This window comes from Dermacentor variabilis, chromosome 1 (assembly GCF_050947875.1).
Source record: "Dermacentor variabilis isolate Ectoservices chromosome 1, ASM5094787v1, whole genome shotgun sequence".
Taxonomy (NCBI): domain Eukaryota; kingdom Metazoa; phylum Arthropoda; class Arachnida; order Ixodida; family Ixodidae; genus Dermacentor; species Dermacentor variabilis.
Window position 1 is genome coordinate 252568556 of NC_134568.1, and position 16060 is coordinate 252584615.

General features: G+C 41.4%; 1 long non-coding RNA gene and 1 pseudogene across 1 annotated transcript in view; one reads left to right on the top strand and one right to left on the bottom strand.

Annotated features, from left to right (window-relative positions):
• LOC142560953 (uncharacterized) overlaps positions 1–16060 on the top strand; it is a 24472-nt gene continuing 8412 nt past the window's right edge. The window contains exons 1-2 of the long non-coding RNA XR_012823492.1: positions 1–2665; positions 7412–7471. This is a non-coding gene — a long non-coding RNA (uncharacterized LOC142560953). The remainder of the gene's footprint in view (positions 2666–7411; positions 7472–16060) is intronic.
• The window catches only part of LOC142560945 (tubulin beta chain-like), a 20494-nt pseudogene continuing 15936 nt past the window's right edge, over positions 11503–16060 (bottom strand).

A 16060-nucleotide genomic window follows, 5' to 3' on the forward strand; every position in this document is an offset into this window, starting at 1 on the left:
GTCGGGACAATTTACATGTTAAGCCCCATTAAAACCAATGTGCATTTAGCTCCAATTCTAACACAAGTTCTAAAAGAAATGTACATGACCTTAGCCTTCTACTTCGACTTACAAGACCAGAGAGCTTTATAATAGTCCTGGTGCACTGATAGTGGGCCTAATATGTATTTGTATTAGCCTATCAGTAAGCACTATTAATTTTGTATGTGTAGAAATTACCCATAGACTAACCAGTGTACCCATTGTAAATGTCTAACGGACTGACAAAAAATGGATAAGCAATTATACTAGACAGCTACACAAGAAAAGCAGGGAGATACCTGTAAAGAAAGGGATCAGGCAGGGAGACACAATCTCTCCAATGCTATTCACTGCATTCTTGGAAAAAGTATTCAAGCTATTAAACTTTGAAGGCTTAGGAGTAAGGATCAACGGCGAATATCTTGGCAACCTTTGGTTTGCCGATGACGTTGTTCTATTCAGCAACAATGCAGATGAATTACAACAAATGATTGAGGACTTTTACAGAGAGAGTGTAAGAGTGGGGTTGAAGATTAATATGCAGAAGACTAAGATAATGATTAATAGCCGGGCAAGGGAACAAGAACTCCGGATCGCCAGTCAGCCTCTAGAGTCTGTAAAGGAGTATGTTTACCTAGGTCAACTAATCACAGGGAACCCTAATCATGAGAGGGAAATTCATAGAAGAATAAAAGTGGGTTCGATTGCATACGGCAGACATTGTCAGCTCCTGACTGGAAGCTTACCATTATCATTGAAAAGGAAGGTGTACAATCAGTGCATTTTACCGGTGCTGACATATGGGGCAGAGGAGACTGACAAAGAAGCTGGAGAACAAGTAAGGACTGCGCACAGAGCGATGAAATGAAGATTGCTAGGCATAACGTTAAGAGACAAAAAGAGAGGTTTGGTTCAGAGAGCAAACAGGTATAGCCGATATTCTAATTTACTTTAAAGAGAAAAAAATGGAGCTGGACAGGTCATGTAATGTGCCGGTTAGATGACCGTTGGACCATTAGGGTTACAGAATGGGTACCAAGAGAAGGGAAACACAGTCAATAATGGCAGAAGACAAGGTGGAGTGATGAAATTAGGAAATTCGCACGCACTAGTTGGAATCGGTTGGCATAGGACAGGGGTAATAGGAGATTGCAGGGAGAGGCCTTCATCTTCATCAGCAATGGACATAAAACAGGCTGCTGCTGCTGATGATGATATCAACTACAAAACTATTTAGACTAACACAAATCTGTATTGGAATTTTCGCTAGGGAAGGTACCATACAGCTGCCCACAAGTTTTTTCAGAATGCTCGCACTGCAAGAAAGGCTCAAAGACTTATAGGTAAAGGGGCCCTAACTGGGTAACATTGAAAATTGTTGTTTACTCTGGAAGTTGTAATGTGCCATCCAAGGAGCATTCTGCTGCAAGAATTTTGAACTACTAGCTCAGATAGAACGAGAAGGCAAGCTACCCTATACCAGCAGTTGTGCCTCGGCCAGCACCCAGTAGCAACATTTCTCTAATGCCTTCTAAGAGCCTACCTCGTTCTCTTTTGTAATGATGCCTGCTCGTGAAACTGCCGCCTTCTTTGTCTCCCTTCCATTATTTTCATGCTGTGCAGTGTATTTTTGAGACGATTCTGTGTGCTCTGTATTTCACGGGAATCCCCAGGTTTTTCGCACTGCTGCATGTAGGCTAATTGTGCACTGCAAGCACTGTGTATGTGACACAGAAGCACCATTGAACATGATGTCACTTGTCACTTGCTTGCTGCCTCACTGATTCATTTGAGGAGGGGAACGCACAGGCTTTTGTTTGAATTTTCAGGTGTTTTTGCAGCATACCAGCAGTGTAATACATTGCAGAAGGGACCTGTGCACCACTGTTGTCTGTCTGCAACACGCAAGCCTGTCAAGAGGCCTTTTAAGAGGTTCTCTTCGTAGGCCTGTAGCCCTCGTGCAAAATTTAACACCAACCTGCACATGCATGCTGAGGCCACAGGTTATATCCACATATCCTGAAATCTCTCGAGGGCATGTCACCTCAGTGAAGTTATATAGGGACTGAGGTTAGGTCCACTAATATGTCCACAACAAATATGTGAGTCAGCAAGCGAAAGGCCCGAGAACTGTTTGGACCAATGGCAAGAGCCGAAAACTTTTTTATCCTTCTTTCCTTTTTTCTAACCTCGAAGCTCATGGTATGATGCATGAGACACACGTGCCAGAGTGCACCATATATAAAAGGCAGCCGAGTTAGATGACGACGGCTGCTAGAGGAAAATGAGAAATGAGATGAGGTGAATGAGAAAGATGAAATGTCGGCCGCGACATACTAATTTCTCCCCATCACTCCAACCTACAACACTACAGCACATATGGTACACAAGTAACCGCAGTTACACCTGCCTCCACTGCCGCCAAACCACTTAGCTCAAGATCATCCTGCTTTTCAAAGCGCATGTTCCCCCCCCCCTTTTTTTTTTTTCAAGCACACATTCTGCAGTAGGCAAAGGGGCCCATTCTTTCAGGGAACCAATGCTGACATTCACTTTGCCGACAGCCGTGCCAAACAGCTAGTTGTTTCACAGTACTACCTCCCACCACTTGTCTGGAGACACAGCTGCCCATCTTCTGCAAAAGGTAAACCTTCATATTTGTCTTGCATGTCAGCACATCATGTGCAGCCTGGCAGTGAAACAGCTTTTCACTTCTTGTTGTTCTAAATGTCCCTCATGACAGTCAAGGACACGCAGTACAACTTCATCCTAGACCTCATTCCATTTCTAATCTATGATAGGTGCTGATGTCAAAATGTAGATATTGCAAGATCAAACTGCGTAAAAACTACACCATCACCCTGGTGATAAGGGACCTAATTCAATATTTGAGCAATTTAACATGAACCTACAAGCAAAAATAAAGTTCCATGATGGAATACATGAGCGTTGCATTTGAAATTTGTCTCCGCCATGACCACATCATGGCATCATGGGCAACGGGCATGATCTTGCTTTCTATTCAAACGAAATACAACATGTATAGGAAATTAAAAAGGCAACCTTATAACACCTCCTTGAAGGAAAGATACTCTACATATTCGTAAACTCTTAATAGAAGACTTTATGCAGCAAAGAAAATTTAATTTAGCAATCACATTGAACAGAACAGGAAGGATTGGAAAAAAAACTGGTGCCTTCTCAACCATTTTCTAGGGCAAGACGTAAAACAACATCCCCCCCAAAAAATAATATACAATGACGTTGAGTACACTACACTCGAAAGTATCTGTAATGCTTTCAGTGCCTATTTTTCGTCCCACATTAACTCAACTGCTAAGGATTTCGATGCAATGTTCGTTCCATGTACAAATGCTTCTTTTTACCTTTACCTTACAGGTGAGCTTGAGGTGGCTTCAGTTATATTTAATTTGCGAAACACAGCCTCTGGAATTGACAATGTTTCGGCGAATGTCATTAAACTTGTAATTGACATCGTGTCACCAGTTCTCGTGCATATCGTCAATACTCTATTTGTCACGGGTGTGTTTTCAGAACGGATGAAAATTGCCAAGGTGTTGCCACTTTACAAGTCAAAGGATAAGCATAAAATAGAAAACTTTCGTCCAATTTCACTGCTACCATTCTTCAGCAAAATACCCGAAAAAATATTTCCTAGGCACCTTAATGACTACTTGCACAAGCACAACATTCTTTATCGGCGCCAATTTGGTTTTAGAAATGGCCTTTCCACACAAACTACAGTCTCAACATTTACAGACTTAATTAGAAAATCAATAGACAGTGGTTATCTAGTCGCGGGATTGTTCATAGATTTTGCGAGAGCTTTCGATTCTCTCAATCATATTTTATTCAGTGATAAATTGCTTCGTTACGGAATTAATGGACTACCTCTGACGTTAAATTGCAGTTGCTTAGAAAATCGGCGACAAATTGTTCAACTAGGCGATTTTCAGTCCAACAGCACCCTTATTATCCTTGGCATTCCCCAGGGATCCATACTTGGACGTTTATTTTTTTTTCACTCTATATTAATGACTTTCCTTCACAGCTTGTGTGTACTGCCCCTGTACTCTATGCAGACAATACTAACCTAATAATAGCTGATCGTGAGAAATGCAACCTAATTAATAAGCTTAACTCTGAATTCCAAATTACCACCGTTGGTGTACACTGAATGCCCTTCACCTTAACCCAACGAAAACAATTTTTATCTTATTTCACTCTGAAAAAAGGAAAATGACTATTCATTCAGATGCCGTTTACAATAACCATCCGATAAAACAATCTAGTGAGACAAAATTTCTTGGTGTTATTATTGATAACCATTTAAAATTCTGCCTTCATGTGCGTTCTGTAGTTCATAAGGCCTCATATGGCTTGCATGTGCTGTCGAAATGTAGAAACTATTTCCCTACCCACATACTTATCAATCCTTACTACGGATTTGTTCTCTCTCACATTAATTATTGCTTAGCGATCTGGGGTTGCGCATACAGAACTCCTGTGTCACCGGTGTTTACGCTTCAAAAAAGAGCTCTTCGCACTATAGCACCCCACAGTATGCATATTAAGAGTGAAGAATTATTTAAAACCCTGAACATCCTCAACATTTACGATTTGACAACATACAATGTCGCCTCCGTCATGCATCAAATAGTTAATGAAGAACTAGCCTTGACAACAGTCTCGCTCCATCCCTCACTTTGCAATGTTAGGAACGCATCTCGCTGTCCTTTTTTATTGCCTAAGGTAAATACTAATTATGGTCCCTCTACACTACAGTTTACAGGCACCTCAATTTGGAATGGGCTTGATAGTGAACTGACCACTCTAAGAACATTGAATACATTTCTTAAACAATTAAAGCACTCACTTATTGACAATGCGTAACACTGCGCATGCTTGCACACGTCCTCACTTTTCTTTTCCTGTGCCGATGTTTTCGATGATGTAAAAAAATAAAATTATTAGAAAAATGTATCTCATTTATGAAATTTTCCCTACTACTGTATTTTCTTGTTTTACTTATTTCAGCTATTTCAGTTTTATGTGAGTTTACAGTATAACAAACAGCTGCCATAGAAGTGTTTTTTTTTCTAATAAAAATTGGTAGGGACCCTTTAACAAATTTGTTGGGTCCCAAAAGTGTGTACTTTGCAATTGTATATGTTATTTATGTTAAATAAACTTTCACACTAGCCACAGTGTTTGGTCTGGCCAAAGAAAACAGCCCTATACATGAGTTCAGTTGTAAACGTCTACCTTCTCTGCATACATGTGTGCTCTGGTATCAAGTTATTAAATTATTCTTTAAAATCACATATACAAAAAATGTAGAAGACAACCTTTTTTTTTTTCAGTTTTTACAAATGTGCATAGATGCAATTTAAGTACATGTTTTAATTACTTGAGAGTTAAGACACATCTCTGTTTTGGTCTTCTGGGCACTGAAATGTTTCATGCGTTTGCATGTCTGAATGGCAGAGCTCTCTAACAGGCTTTGACTGTCCTAGCTGTGCATAATTGGAAAAGGTTGGAGTGCAAAACACAAGACCACAAGGAAGAGAATACAGATGAGATGGGTGCTACTAACAACTGTGAATGTTTATTCTAAACCTTTTTGCCACAGCAGGACACAGCCTGCGTGCGCCCAATATTCTCCAAATCCACCAAGACAGCATACAACACATGCCACCTGCACAAGTTGTCTGCATTTTCTGTTGCTGGATTCAGAGAATGGCATAGGCGACCACTCTTTCATCCACTTCAATGCCGAAGGGCGAATTTTAGCTCGCAAGAAGTATAAAATAATCCACAACTATAGCAGAGCAGATGTTGCATCAGTGACGGCTGAAATGGAATCGTTTCTTTTTGATTAGACGAGTGATTTTTCTAAGCACTCATTTGAGCAGAACTGGTGTCCCTACAAGAACAAACTACAATGCAAAGGTTGTGGGTTTGGTCCCCACCGGCGACAAGTTATTTGTTCGTCCACTTTCAGTCCTCCCCTTTTCTTCTTTGTTTCTACGTTTCAAATTTCAACCACACCTGATTACCCCTATGCTTTCCTTGGCTTCATTGCCTGCTGCCTTTATATGGTCATGATTAACAAAAGTCGAGTCCCTCTGTTTCCCTTTTCTTTGTTCATTCATAGCATATGAGAACTTCTTAGCCACATGCCTGCTGTTCACGTGTTATGGCAAAAGAGGGTGTTCCACATCCGCTTGCCATGGCTCTGAGTGGCACTGGTTAACACTTCCAGGTATAGATCTAGCACACATAAATACCCAATTTAGTGGATGGATTAATGGCCGTCGCTGTAGCACAGTTACTCCTATGCTCTCCTTGGCATCATTGTCTGCTGGCTTTATATGGTCGTGAGTAACAAAAATCAAGCCTCTTTGTTTCCCTTATTCTCATTCTTTTCTTAGTCGAGCATTTCATACCACTAAGAAAAATACTTTCTAATCCCAGGTTACCATGGTTTACTCCATCTTTAAAATGGCTATTCAACGGGAAGAAAAGCTTCTTTCGTTGTGCGAAGCGAACCAATGATTTGAATCATTGGAAAGCCTACTTACAAGAATGCTATAGTTAATTAAGAGAAAATCAGACATCTACCCATTCGTGGCAATTGCTACAAAGGAAAGCCATACAAGTTCCTCGAATGAAAAGCCCCCCAGTTGAAGCCTTTGCTTCAAGTTGTTGACAAACTTGACTTCGTCCTGCCATCTGCTAGCCACCTGGTTAGCTCAGATGGTAGAGCGGCTGCCCCAGAAAGGCGGTGGTCCTGGGTTTGAATCCCAGACCAGAATGAATTTTTCTTCAATTGCGAGGCTTTTCTTTCAAGGAATCCGTATGGGTTCCTTTGTAGCAATTGCTATGAATGGGTGGATGTCTGATTATCCCTTAATTAATTACTTCCCTCCACCTTACGGGTTGCCGCAGAACTGTTACGTCAAAGAATGCTATAGTGTGTGCCAAAGATTAATTTTTTGACACTATGTTACCAGAATTGCTGCAAACAAACCCATGAAAGTTCTGAAACATTATCAGCAACTCAGACAATAGTCTTATTCACTTGACATATGATGATAACACCATTGCCCCTTCTAACCAGTGTGGTTCTGTGTGGAACGATGCATTTGTGTTTTTCTGCAAAATCACTCCTACTTTTTTTCCGATATTGCATGACTGCAACTTCCTTCCCATGGATCCTATTAGTGTCGGTTGTGTCAGCATTAGTAACCTTAGTAACCCCAAGATTTTTTCATCTGGGTGTGATTCTGTTATACTTCTAAGATATTGAAAATGACCAAAGTGTATTCCTATGTTATCCTTTCTAATATTTCTGTTCAATCTCTAGAGTGTTCAACCATTCTCGGTGATTGGAAGGTAGGAAAAGTGGATCCTGTCCATAAATGAGGTAACACATTTTTCCAATAGCTACTGACCCATATCACTAACAAGCATACCATGTAAGCTTTTAGAACATGTTATAGTATACTCGCATCTCATTGAATTCCTAGAAGGCCGTTCTTTTTTTGTCTGTCAGCATGGATTCAGGAAAATGTTTTCATGTGAAACACTGGTTATCTTTCACTTACGATCTTAAACATTTACATTGACTTTGATGTTGATTGTATATTTCTTGATTTTGCTAAAGCTTTTGATGGGGTGATGCATAACTTACTTCTTTTTAAACTTATCAAGCTTAATAATATTGTCACCAAAGTATTCGAGTGGATTGAAGACTTCTGTTCTAACCGTGCCCAGCATGTAATTGCTAATGAAGGTTCGTCCTCTGTCTTCCTGGTTTTGTCTGGCATCTAACAAGGATCTGTCTTGGGTTCCTTGCTATTCCTTATTTACATTAACGACCTTCCCGCCTGTACTTCTCAACAAAACATTTTGCTGCCAATTGCATTATTTATAGGAAAATAACCAACTCCTCCTCCAGATGATAGGTGGAGAGTTTTCATTTTGGGGGGAGGGGGGCTGAGGCATGATGAGCTTTATGAGCTTGTGTACCTAGCCAAGTTCACAGATGCCTGCATACGTAAGATTTCAGAACTACGAGGTCAGGACCATTTAAAAAACCTCTGCACTGAAATTCTCCACCATAAGACAGCCTCACAGCTTGCAAGGTTATCTGACTGAGCTAACTTGTATGCTCGGTAAGGCTGAAGTTCGAATCCTCAGGGGTTTTTTTTTTCTTTCTTTCTTTCTTTTTTTTTTTAAATCTGAATGTGGTAATCTTGAATTCACCACCTCCTGTACTCAAACATCTCCAGGCTTGGAGTGGCGCCTGACACCGGCTAAAATGCCGAGAACCAGTGGGGCTATACTAATCCAATCAGGAAGGCCCACTAAGCTTCAACAAATACACCCCTTCACCAGAACAGGAATTGGCCTTCCTGGTGCAGTATTCGACCATTACCTCCCTCATGATTCCTACAATTAAACCATGGCCCTCCGTGCCCAGCAGCTGCGGAGCATCTAACCAAGGTCGGGGTCAGACCTGTAACGCAGTAGAGGGTGCTAAGGATCTCTGGACCTGGACAGGCCGCCAGTGGAAACTGACTCTTGCAACCTTTAACACCCAAACTCTTTCGAGTGAGGCTAACTTAGCAGGACTCTTTGAGGAACTATCAGGCATTGTTTGGGATATCATTGGCCTTAGTGAGGTTAGAACTGGTGAGGCTTATACAGTGCTGACTAACAGCCACATCCTCTGCTGTAGAGGACTCTCAGCTAGGAAGTTATACAGGGTAGTATTCCTAATACATAAGGACATAGCAGGCAACATTGATAAATTCTACAACATTAATGAGAGGGTAGCAGCAGTCGTAATAAAATTCAACAAGAGGTATAGGTTAAAGGTGGTACAAGCCTATGCTCCAACCTCCAGTCATGATGATGATGAAGTAGATTAGTTTTATGAAGATGTGGAATTAGCCATGAGAAAAGTGCAAACTCAGTATACTGTAGTAATGGGCGACTTCAATGCAAAACTGGGACAAAAGCAGGCTGGTGAACAAGCATTTGGCAACTATAGCATCAGTTCTAGAAACACTAGAGGAGAGATGTTGGTAGAATTAACGAAAAGGAATAAGCTATGAATTATGAACACCTTCTTCAGAAAGTGTAGCACCATAAAGTGGAACTAGAAAAGCCCTAATAGTGGAACAAGGAATGAAATCGATTTCATACTTTCTGTTGATTCCAGCATAGTGCAGGATTTAAAGTGTTAGGCGGGGTAAAGTGAAGTGATCATAAGTTAGTGAAGTCTAGGATTCACCTGAATTTGAAGAGAGAAAGAGTTAAATTGGTCAAGAAGAAACAGGCCAACCTAGAAGCAGTAAAGGTAAAAGAGGACCAATTCAGGCTGGTACTTGCAAACAAATATGCAGCCTTAGAACAGTGAGATATAGATGACACAGAGGTAATGAATGAAACTGTAACTAGGCTGGCTTCAGAAGCAGCACTTTAAGTGGGAGGCAACCAGTAGGTAAGCTCTCCCAAACAATGAAGGACCTAATAAAGAAACGACAAAGAATGAAACAGTCCAACTCAAGAGGTCAGATAATTCATGGAATTGTCAAAACTAATAAACAAGGAGAAAGTAAAGGATATTCGAAATTATAATGTAAGAAAGACTGAGGAAGCAATAATAAATGGACACAGCATGAAATCAGTGAGAAGAAAACTTGGCATAGGACAAGCCAAGATGTATGCACTGAAAGACAAGCAGGGTAATATCGTCAGCAATTTCGAATACTATATAGTAAAAGCAGTGGAAGAATTCTGTACTGACCTGTACAACACCCAGAGCAGCCAGGATACCTCCATTGAAAATAGTAACGAACAGGTTACAGAGGTTCCTTCTATAACTTGCGATGAAGTTAGAAGGGCTTTAGAAGACATGAAACGAGGAAAGGGGGCAGAAGAAGATGGAATAGCAGTTGATTTAATCAAAGATGGAGGAGATGTCATGCCTGAAAAGCTTGCGGCCCTTCATACAAAATGTCTCATGACTTCAAAGGTCCCAGAGAACTGGCAGAATGTCACCGTTATGCTAATCCACAAAAAGGAAGACGTTAAAGAATTGAAAAATTATAGGCCCAATAGCTTACTTCCAGTATTGTATTATATTTTCACCAAGATCATTTCCAATAGATAAAGGGCAACACTTGACTTTCAGTTAACCAAGGGAACAGGCTGACTTCAGGAAGGGATACTCTACATACAATGGATCACATCCATGTAATCAAGCAGGTAATCGAGAAATCTGCAGAGCACAATCAGCCTCTCTACATGGCTTTCATAGATTACGAGAAGGTATTTGATTCAGTAGAGATACTAGCAGCCATAGAGGCATTATGTAATCACGGAGTACAGGAGGTTTACGCAACTATCTTAGGAAATATCTACAAAGATTCCACAGCTACCTTAATTCTGCACAAGAAAAGTAGTAAGATACCTATTAAGAAAGGGGTCAGACAAGGAGACACAATCTCTCCAATGTTATTCACTGCCTGCTTGGAAGAAGAATTGGGACGGCTTAAGCGTAAGGATCAATGGCGAATATCTCAGCAACCTTCAGTTTGCAGATGACATTGTCCTGTTCAGCAACACTGGAGATAAGTTACAACAAATGCTTGAGGATGTTAACAGAGAAAGTCTAAGAGTGGGGTTGAAGTTTAATATGCAGATGACAAAGATAATTATCAGTAGCCTGGCAAGGGAACAAGAGTTCAGGATCGCCAGTCAGCCTCTATATTTTGCGAAGGAATATGTTTACCTAGGTTCATTACTCACAGGGGACCCTGATCATGAGAAGGAAATTTATAGTAGAATAATATTGGGTTGGAGTGCATACGGCAGACATACTCAGATCCTTACTGGAAGCTTACCATTATCGCTAAGGAGAAAGGTGTACAATCAGTGCATTCTACCGGTGCTAACACATGGGGCAGAAACTTGGAGACTGACAAAGAAGCTTGAAAACGTGTTAAGGACCACACAAAGAGTGATGGAACGAAAAATGATAGGCTTAACGTTGAAGAGACAGGAAGAGACCGGCGTAGATCAGAGAACGGACATAGCCGATATTCTAATTGACATTAAGACAAAGAAATAGAGCTGGGCAGGTCATGTAATGTGTAGGTTAGATAACCGGTGGACCATTAGGGTTACAGAATAGGTGCTAAGAGAAGGCAAACGCAGTCGAGGAGCACAACAAAACTAGCAAATAGTGGCTTGTCATCCTCTGACAGCTGTCGTTCTAGCGTAGTCTGTTCATGTGCCAAACTATTGGCAGAAACTGCACTGCACCCAGATATACAAGGTGTCCTAACAGGACAAACTGAGCAGTGTACAAGAACATGGTGTGTTCTCCACACCTTGAAGCACTGGTGTAACCACATTGCTGGCAATGTTAGAAAATGACCAGAGTGTTAAATAAACACTTTATTTCAAGTAAAAAGAAAAACCACCAAGCTAAATAAAAAGGCTTATTTCACTGCTTAGGCCTCCTCTTCATCTTCAAACTCTCCCTCGTCATCGGGTGTCACCTCCTGCTACTGCTGGTACTCAGACAACAGGTTGTTCATGTTTGATTCGGCCTCTGTGAACTACACCTCCTCCATGCCTTCCCCGGTGCACCAGTGAAGGAAGGCCTTGCGGCGGAACATGGCTGTTATAGAAAACAAACGATCTCACAGAGAAGGAAAAACCCTTACAGAGTCGCTTCCATACACAGTGGAAACAAGTCCCAAATCATTACCAATATAGTGTATGATGGTGACTGAACATCAGACAGAAAATTTTTCAAAGTGAAGCTTTCTTTGCGAACCCTCCCGGACTTTTCCGAACATGGCTGCTGGCTGGGTGCTGCTGCTGTATTGCTGAATGGGTCGCACAAAAAAATTGAATTACGTGCCAGTGTAGGGGTTGGCATGTATACTTCTAGCTCTTCGATATTATTGCCGCATATTAATTATGATGATGATTTCCACACAATGGCACATGCCCACAATGGGGGATTGGCCAAGAAGTGGGTGGTACATTTAAAATAAATAAGAAATTAAGAAATACAAGCCAATCTAACAGTTGTCACATTTCATAGCACAGGTACACGCGTCAGTTTCCTAAACGCCAAAGATGCAGGAATGAAACATGCAAAGTTTCGCTTCACACAGATTCCAACATGTGAATTGGATCTGTGTAATTTTTGGGGATGAAGTGCCATATTTATCAAATAGCTTATTTATCAATTCGTGCGAGATCTCTTACCATCAAAGAGATCTTGCTTCACAACTGCTGTATGATCACACCAGCACATGCACCTGGAGATACTTGTCTGCATGCTCTCCCATATGCAAGCAATGACTTCGCTTACAGCCAGGTGGGCACTCACTAACACACAATATGGCCATGTATGCATTTCATTTCACAAGATGCACGATAACTGACTATCTCGTACAAAGAATTGATCCAAGGAATCGCTATCACAAGCCACCATTTACTTTGCGCCTTACTTTCGCTATGGCAAAGCAAGCCACTTGTGTCAAAGCTATTACAAAGATAAATATACAGTCAAACCTCGTTATACCAAAATGTGATAAAATAATGACTATAACTAAGTAAGGTAAGTGAAAAAGTAAGCCTCACAGATTCATATTACAGTACATGTAACAATGGATAAAATGAAGCAATGGATATAACAAAGTAATTCTGGCTCATTCGTCAACTATGTTAGAACATATTTCTACTGTATTAACTTCATCATATTCAAAAAGAAATGCCACCAAAAGGCTGGCATTGTAGGTTTCAGCAACAGTCTTCAGAACAACTTTTGCCAAAATTTTTTTTAGAAAACTCTACCCTCGAAGAGATAATGAGATGAGGACTGACCACTAAACTGTTTGGAGATTCTCTTGAACAACTCCTGAATGGCAGTGGCGTTTGCAATGAATGTTGCAGACATCTTGAGGCCACGGGCTGGAATGTCGCACACTGCAGTCTTCACATTGTTTGGGATCCACTCTACAAAGTAGCGGGAATCTTTGTTCTGCACATTAAGCATCTGATCGTCAACTTCTTGCATACTCATCTGGCCCCTGAATATAGCAGCAACTGTCATGTAGCGGCCATAGCGTGGATCACAAGCAACCATCATGTTTTTTGCATCAAAAATCTGCTGTGTCAGTTCTGGCACAGTCAGCGCGCTGTACTGCTGGCTGTCGCATGAAGTCAGTGGAGCAAAACCAGGCACGAAGAAGTGGAGACGTGGGAAGGGCACCATGTTCACAGCCAGTTTACGCAGATCAGCATTCAGCTGGCCAGGAAACCTGAGGACAAAATTTTAACAAGACTCTGCAATGCACTCGAAGGAAACCAAACAACTAGGGTTATGGGCTAAAACATGCAGTAGTGAAAACAGCCATATTGGGTACAAAAATTTGTAGGAATGCAGAGGAATCATGCATGCATACCTCAGACAAGTTGTGACGCCAGACATTGTTGCCGAGACTAGGTGGTTGAGATCGTTGTATGTAGGAGTGGTGAGCTTGAGGGTTCTGAAGCAAATGTCATAGAGAGCCTCATTGTCGATGCAGTAAGTTTCATCAGTGTTTTCCAACAGCTGGTGCACGGAAAGGGTGGCATTGTAGGGCTCAACAACAGTGTCTGAAACCTGCATAAAGGATGGGTAATGTATCATGAGCACAACTTGCAGAAATTGAAAAACTGGATGGAAAGAATTGAAGGGCACGGAGGAATGAAAAGCGAGGCACACAAAGAGTATTCACAAACCTTAGGCGACGGAACAACGCTGAAGGTGTTCATGATGCGGTCAGGGTACTCTTCACGAATTTTGGAGATAAGAAGTGTGCCCATGCCAGACCCAGTACCTCCACCGAGAGAATGGGTAAGCTGGAATCCTTACAGACAGTCGCAGCCCTCTGCTTCCTTGCGAACAACATCGAGAACCGAGTTCACCAATTCAGCTCCTTCAGTGTAGTGACCTTTCGCCCAGTTGTTGCCAGCCCCACTCTGGCCTGAAAAGGTAGGTGAACAGGAGGTGCAAGATCTGGGGGTCAAAGTCAATGACAAACAACTGTGACAACATCTCAAGAATACAGCTGGCACCAGTGTCAGAGGAACATATTGTCATTAAATTTAATGCAGCCATGGTGTGCTCAAGAGCATGTACATATACTTATGCATGGAATTCAATGTGTCCGCAAGTGTTTACACAGAAGGATGATTGTCGGTGCATCACTACTCTCTACAGCAAGGTGTGAAATATATGTAGGGTTCTTCATTTTTAGGTAAAACATGATAATTTCAGATTTCCGCACCCAGAAAAAAAATGATGAAAATCAGGTCAAGCTCAATTTTTTCTTGAATTTCGCCCTTTCGTAAAGAATAATACATAGAGATGTTACAAAACTAATAAATGCAGCCCACCTATTGTGAGCAGGTGGCAAAATATATCATTATTATTATATAAAAATGGTATATGCCTCATTCTCGCTTAAGATTGAAGCGAGAACTGGCATATATATAAAGGTATAATATATTCAGTGCATACAGGCCTTCAGTGAATGAAATCTTGTTGCTTTTTTTCCAAATAGTAGTGTTTAAATGAATATGACAATGCTGCATTACTACATCACATTTTCTGCACATCGCATAATATAAACAGCGGTAATGTGTTCGCAATGCAGAGTGCTATTTTAATTTGCTAATGATAGTTGCGACGTTGAGACAATGTTTACCTTACTTTATATTCAAAGAAAGGACGATTTGTTTAATTTGGTATTTCATTAATTTAGTTCCAAGAGTGTATCAGAACCCAGTAAAACAGGGAAGCAGACAGGGACAAAAAGCCCAATAGGTCACCCTAGGATGGACATAAATGCTACTAATATATACGATATATCTATGTCAAAAAGTGCGTGTAATATAAAGGGAAAAGCATCACAGTGCCTTTTTTTTTTTAATGTGTTAAAAAAGTGCAGGAAATTAACTATGTAAAGAATGGATCGCCAAATCCATGTCTATTTGTTGCAACGAGGATTTGTAGAGATCAGTGCATTACATAATTTGCAAGCAGTTGGCTTTGTTCGTGTTCGTGCAAGTGATTTTGCTTGCTTAAAGGGCACCTGAAACGGTTTACCAAATTTTGTAGATGCGTAGGCTACAGCTACAGCAAAACATTTGCACCACAATTTAAGTGAAGTGTCTTATATTAAGAGAGCTATGGATGATTACAAGTTACTCTCCTCCTTAGCCATGCTTTTCCTTTACTTGTTCGCTGAGAAATCTGGGCTAAGCTCTGCCTTCGTTGGCTCTGCGTCATGATGACTGTCATGACATCATGACTGTCACATCATGACTGTCCAGTGTCTTGGAGCCAGCACGCAGTACCTCTCCAACCTCGCCACTAGCCGCCTGGCTGTCGATCCCAGTGGGAGTTATAAAAGCAGTGCATGTTGCATGTTGTATTCTGTCACAGAGCCGAGTCATATGCAGGCGAACTGTGCATTTTGATGGAGGGTGGAGGGGTATAAACATGAGCAGCCTGGATGGTACAGCCACCTGGCGGTGCAGAGCTCAACCAACCAAACACAGAGCTAATATTGCTCTAGGCTTTAGCTGTAGGTGCTCCGACTGCGCGTCCGAGCTCCGGCGAGAGAGCGGTCGCTTTGTGTGACCAGAAATGAGCACCGCCGCTAGGGGCAGCACGTGTTCAGGGGGCCTTGCTCTCCACCAATTCTGCTGGTGCTCCTATGGAGCAACGGCACAAGCGTGGATAATTTATGACCTCAGTCAGCATTTAAACACCCCTACCTAATGATATGCCCATTTTCGTTATTTTTACACCTAATTCTGAGCAGGTAAAAGGCCTCATGCCACTTATTGTTACAATACCATCATTTCCGACACGAGAGAGACGCGTTGTCTACTCGAGCAGACATTGTGCGATTGGAGGCAGCCCTTGTAA